Raw genomic sequence first — 6,891 nt, 5'->3', positions numbered from 1 at the left:
CACGTGACTATCCCTGACTATAGCCAACTGTCACCGTGATAGCTGACTTTCACCTGACTATCCCTGACTATAACCAACTATCACCGTGATAGCTGACTATCATGCGTGATAGATGGATATAACTAACCGACAAAATCAAATTCCAGCAAAGTAATCTTTTTCGATTGATTGAATTTCCAATAGTGGAAAATACTGTTTTTCTGGAATAACTTCCAGATCCTTTATCCCACATAGCCCATCTTCGAACTTAACCGAAGGAATTCAATTCTGCGTCGATTAAAAGAATTTGTAATTGGTTGATAATTACTCAAGTTATCGTGTTTACAAGCAAAATATTGGGACAAAAAATTCCGTTTTTCATAACAACCTTTCATACAAACATTTTAGGGTATTTTCCGGCATAAGACCCTGACTTACAGTCAAGGGAATTATAAAATGTTGCTGTTTCCCGACTAATTGTTGTTTATTTTCGCTCACATTCTAATGGAACTATTTTTACTACCTGCTTCCTGCGAAAATTATCCATTACATGTGGACTATTTTCGGTTCATTTTTTCCATTTTCCTATTTTAAAATCAACTTCCGCGTGGGTTTCGGTAACTGTTTTTCCGAAAAGTGTAGTTTTATACCTCGCCTCACGGCAGAGTAAAAGTAAACCTGGCAGGAGCGGTTTATTATGTAAACGTCAAATGAGGGACCTAATCCTTTGTATGAAAATGAACTCAAATGAACACTGACATAAGTTGAAAAATTTAATTCGCAAAAAACATAGGCCTACTAGATTATTCAGGTCCCTAGTCAAACAAGCGCTCCTGCCTGGGTTACTTTTACTCTGCCGTGCTCGCTTTCAACATGGATCTAAAAACTCTAAACTTGTCGAAAAAACAGAAGCTTGTTGCTCAAAAACACACGAATTCATGTAAAAAATGACTTTAGCAGCATCTAACCTATTATTTCCACTTTCAGTAAAGAACCCTGATGACTTTCTAATGCCATGGGGAATGCCATGGGGAAATTCACGGCGCATCATAACTGTATACGAAATGGCTTCGTTATATCTCTATGCCGATGTATTGACGTTTCTCATATGGACGAAATGTCAGTGATCTCTTGAATCGAGTAAACTCTGTAATTTTTTATAGCGTTAAGATCAAGGCTGTATACTTTGGGGAGGTCACGCAGATCGCCATTTTATTAGATAAGCGGGAATACACCTTTTCCATACAAACAAATTCACCAAAATTTAATTTGTATGGCGTGGTGAATTTTTTGTATGAAACGTGGTGTGTAGAAGTGGTGAAGATGTGGTCAGAATTCTCCAGTCGAAAATTGTTGCAATTATATGTTCATCGTTAGGAAATGACTAAAAATAGAAGTTGACGAAATGGTGAAACGATAGGGAAAATATTATATCATAAAAATGTTGCTTAACCAAATTCAGACGATAAAGTTCAAAACAGATGAACTTTGCTGGTAGCGACTATTATGTGTGAGGGTTTTATGTGTGTGTAGAAATGTCATGAAGGTCATCAGTCCTTATCACAACAAATTCTTCGTTAGCACAGTACCACGATTGAATGTAAAAACCCACTGGGAGATAATGAAAAGTGGAATTCCTTCGTAATAAAAACGACAACGATAACATCGTACAAATGACGTAGCATAGCATTAAACTCGCGCCGCCGTCACGATTTTCATATTAGAGTGCGTGAAATTTATTTTTCAATTCATCGACTGATTCACCCAAAATTCCAATTATAGCGTGCATTCTAGTATGGGTCATAAATTGTGCTTAAATATTCAGGCTATGTTATATATAGTAGAGGTCCTTGTAGAACAAAAGTCATAAAAATAGTTCACTTTATAGTAGAATGGTGAGCTTTGGACCAGTGATTAATATTGGTAGCCTGAGTCCAAAAAGATTAACACCCCTCAAAAAACCCCACCCCACACCCCAACACCCCTCACCAAAGATTTTAGTGTAAGGGTCCCTTCAATGAATTATTGTGAAGCGCCTGTCAATGCTAGACTGTCGATATGGGGCTTAAACGAAAGGTAAAGGTTCATACTTTTTTTATATGACCAAACACTTTTCAATTTTCCATTTTCCACAACAATTTTCCGAGTTTTCCATGAAAATCTATGAAATCTCAAATATAAAGGGTGGTGAATAAGTTAAAAAAGTTTTTGTGCATACTTCCTTCTGCAATATGGTTATCCAAAGACTCCTTCGCTAATTTGACGAAAAAAAATTAAATAATGTGTCATAGACTTGGAGATAAGCTCAGTTTTCCACCGCCGGAAAATTTCATTGAAATACTTTTTTACATATAACTGATGAGATATGCGAGCTGTGTCATTGAATTTGCGAGATTATCATAGGATAGTTTATTGACGCATTTATTGAACTCTAGGAGAAGCCAATACACCATTAACCTCAAGTCACCCACCTCCCACTCTCCTATTATTGAACAAATTGTAGAAAAATTTTAAAATAGAAAGCAGACTATTTTTGAACTTACAAATTTACGCTGTAAATGTTTGGGATATTGCCTGCAATACCTTTTTCAATGGGACAGTGGAAATAATTAAGAGTAAGTACGTAAAATACTACATTTTCAAATGAATATTTGATTACACTGCAAAAATGCTGCAGTGGCAGTTTCTGTCTAGGCCGATGCAATTCGACACCGTTGCATGCATGTTGTGTGGCTGTTCGACACCGGATGCGAATAGCCAAGCAACACAGTGCATGCTATTTGACACCGGTGACGAATAACCAGACAACACAGTGCATGCTATTTGCATCTGGTGTCGATTAGCCACGTAACACAGTAGATGCTAATTGACACTAATGTCGATTAGCTAGGCAACACAGCTGATGCTATTCGACACCAACCTTTGAGACGCAGAAATAAATACCACATTATCTGGTTTAATTATTTTGATATCTTTTGTAAATGAAGCTTCTGGTAGCACTACTGCAATTTAGTGGCGGTGAGCCTAGCTCCCTTCCTATTCTCTTCAAGAATTAGGAAGTGTTTGCGTCTAAAAGATTCATATGTCGAGAGCTCACGTTTAATTTTTAAGTTTTTTAATTATAAGTATTAATAACATCCTCTTTATTTTATTTACAACTGACGTATTGGAACATTACCATTGAGAAGCTCGTTACTATCTGATTTGCTCTACAATCAAAAATACTCGTCTGATACCCATCGTAATAAAAGTATCTACATTTTCATAACAAAATACGTTAGATTATCTTGATTCTGGACACTCTGTCACTCTCTCGCCAGTGGCTTTTGTGCCAGGCTTCGGCTGTTATGTTGGTTCAATGCAGAGAAACGTTACGTTCGGACAGGCTAGTTTTTGAAATATAAGACTGGACTAAATGTTACAGGCTGTGTCAATTTCAATGATAGGGACAATCTTGTCTTACCAGCTATCAATAGTGAAGACCTAAGCCGTCAGCCATCGCCTTAGGACTGCGAGGTATGCTTTTAAGGTCCTATAGATTAGCTAGTCATAGTATGACTGTCATACGTACCCATTTGCTCGCCTGGAGTAAGGCAATGGTTTTAGTTGGAGATGAGCTGTGGGTACTAGTGGTACACCAGATGTTTGGAGATGCGAGTAGATTATTTTGTTCATAGAAAGTTTGATGGAATCATCTCCATGGTTGGTTTTGTTTATTGGTCTGATGCGGCAAAATTTAAAAGAAAGTTAATTGTTCTACTTCGCTATAATCATCTCCAAGCATCTACCATTTTCAAAAGCAGTTAAGTCCACTGCCCATATAGACCGTGAGACAGAAAGGGACAACTATATTTCCTCTACCTACGTTAGAAGAGTTAAGAGAATGGTGGACTTTACTGCTTTTGATAAAACACTCTTCCTATAATCTCACTATCTAATGTCCAACGGATTCAAGATTTTTAGGATGACAGGGTAGTACAAAAGATCACAAGATCTGTGTGCATCGATCAAAAATGATTGGTAAATCTAACATATTGACTCATAAATGATATCAAAATAATTAAACCACATAATGTGGAATGTGAGTGATAATTGCTGAATGTGGGACATTTAAATCATTTTTACTACGTAGACAGAAACTGCCTCTGGAGCATTTTTGCAGTGTAATCGCACAACAATATTTATTTGAAAATGTAGTATCTTACATACTTACTCTTAATTATTTCCACTGTCCACTTGAAAAAGGTATTGCAGGCAATATTCGAAACATTTACAGCGTAAATTTGTAAGTTCAAAAATAGTCTGCTTTCTATTTTAAAATTTTTCTACAATTTGTTCAATAATAGGAGAGTGGGAGGTGGGTGACTTGAGGTTAATGGTGTATTGACTTCTCCTAGGGTTCAATAAATGCGTCAATAAACTATCCTATGATAATCTCGCAAATTCAATGACACAGCTCGCATATCTCATCAGTTATATGTAAAAAAGTATTTCAATGAAATTTTCCGGCGGTGGAAAACTGAGCTTATCTCCAAGTCTATGACACATTATTTAATTTTTTTTCGTCAAATTAGCGAAGGAGTCTTTGGATAACCATATTGCAGAAGGAAGTATGCACAAAAACTTTTTTAACTTATTCACCACCCTTTATATTTGAGATTTCATAGATTTTCATGGAAAACTCGGAAAATTGTTGTGGAAAATGGAAAATTGAAAAGCGTTTGGTCATATAAAAAAAGTATGAACCTTTACCTTTCGTTTAAGCCCCATATCGACAGTCTAGTATTGACAGGCGCATCACAATAATTCATTGAAGTGACCCTTACACTAAAATCTTTGGTGAGGGGTGTTGGGGTGTGGGGTGGGGTTTTTTGAGGGGTGTTAATCTTTTTGGACTCAGGCTACCAATATCAATCACTGGTCCAAAGCTCACCATTCTACTATAAAGTGAACTATTTTTATGCTAAGGACCTCTACTAATACGAAAAAATATGAGAATCTGCCTATTTTGCTCAATTATTTTAAAATAATTCACAATTTGTTAAACAACAATACCTCTGACTTTGTCAGATAAGGCTACAAAAACATACAGCGGTTTTTCCTATCATGACTATGATTAGTCACTCACAAAAAACAGAAACGTTGCACTTAAGTTTCGTTAAATGTTTCGTTCATTCATTAATTTTTGAGATTTTTCTTTAACGTGGATGGCATTTCTTATCGGGGATGACATTTAAAACGGCCTTGAAGATGATCTATATGCTCACTTTGACAAAAAGTCAAAGATAAATGAAAAACATGCAGTAGCTGCATCTATCAGTACTGATAGGAACTCAGCTATATACCAGCTGTCGAAATGACTTCCAATGTAAATTTTACATTGTCAGTGGTTCGGTAGTGCAAAAAGCCCAAACAGAGGCCTCCTAACAATAAGAACAAACAACATTAAATAAAAACGAGCCATCAGAACATTCGTTGCGGTGAGTTTGCTGCGACTGAGCCCCGTACAAACCTGTATATCTATACGTGACCCTACTGCGTCTGTCACCCTACTTTGACCGTAAGCCTATTGCGCCCGGCAATGTGGTTAGTAAAATTATTATCCTTCGGCTGGAGCTGCAAACGCCATTGGATGATGACATCCAAATACCAAACCGAAATTTTACTCGATTAACAAAATAGACCGTTGCGAATTGTAATCTTCGATGAGTCGTTAAAGCATGTTGAAGCATGTCGTAGATTTACAACACGCGCGGAAGATTGTGGATGGTGTCTGTGGTCATACGTATTTTCCACAAGAATTTCTTTATTAGCGAAAAAACCAGCTATGAGATAGTGAAAGATGATTTATCCAGTAGAGGTTTCTTTTTCGTATAAAAATACGTTGCTCCATTGCAACTGGCATCAGTTCAATTCGAATATTTGAGTCAAGAACAACAATTCAAAGTAAGAATTTTTTTGACGACACCCAAGTCGATCATCGCTAATCAATAACTCGTTTTACAGATGCAAATATTCAACGTTGCTCTTTTTGTCGCAGTTGCTGTGTTCGTGGTTTTGGGTGGTACTCAAGCAGAACCAATTCGCGACATTCTTGGTACTATCGGAGGCGACGTTATAGACAATTCACGTACATGTGTACATTGTCCGCCAATCAGTAGCATTACGCTTTATCCACATAATGATTTCAACGCCGGTCCCGATTCACAACCACTAACTTTGCAAATGCAAGAAAATCAATGCTATGAGCTTTCTGACAACTACGATAAAACACTTAGTAATATCAAGATGGATGGAGCATGTTTTAACCTCTACTCTAACCATGGATGCAGTGGATCCGTTTTGAAAGTTGACAAAAATTTCCCATGTCCGAAAAGCAACACGAACGTAATTACATTGGATTGTCCAGCTCGCATTGCAGCAGGAGGTCAAGTTTACAATGACGTGACTTCTTCATTGCGACTTTGCTGAGAAGATTTCTGCAAAAACAGTGTTTCCATCAGAATTTAAGCACTCGTGTAATAAGATTAAGTTAAAAAATGAAATAAATCGCAACAGAAACTCATTTTAGGCTTTTAAAAGTTGAGGAAATGTCCCCTGTCTGACTCGACAACGGTATAAAACTACAAAGAGATTTATAGCCCCGTGCAACACAATCGTAGTCGTTATCGTTTTCAAAATGTAAAAATTATTCTGATGAAAAGATATCATCCAAATCGAAATAGGAGACACTCAAATATATGCTACAATTTTAGCTAGGCATCGGATGCCACCCACCTACAATAAATAAAAATACTTCTGTACCGTGTAGTGTAAACACTGCTGATTTTTTAATACAGAAATTTTAAACTGCATTAGCATCGTGAGTCCTAGTCGTGTTAATAAAGGACATATGTGGGACTATAACCCGCT

At 36.9% G+C, this 6,891-nt stretch overlaps 1 long non-coding RNA gene across 1 annotated transcript; it reads left to right on the top strand.

Annotated features, from left to right (window-relative positions):
• The first annotated feature begins 5,876 nt into the window (after positions 1–5,876).
• LOC119085681 lies at positions 5,877–6,192 on the top strand. Its single transcript, XR_005089338.1, has 2 exons — positions 5,877–5,925; positions 5,986–6,192. It is a non-coding gene; the product is annotated as an uncharacterized LOC119085681 (long non-coding RNA).
• Positions 6,193–6,891: the final 699 nt, after the last annotated feature.

Source organism: Bradysia coprophila, chromosome II, assembly GCF_014529535.1.
Source record: "Bradysia coprophila strain Holo2 chromosome II, BU_Bcop_v1, whole genome shotgun sequence".
In the NCBI taxonomy this organism is placed as follows: Eukaryota; Metazoa; Arthropoda; class Insecta; order Diptera; family Sciaridae; genus Bradysia; species Bradysia coprophila.
This window is presented reverse-complemented; position numbering and strand designations above follow the sequence as displayed.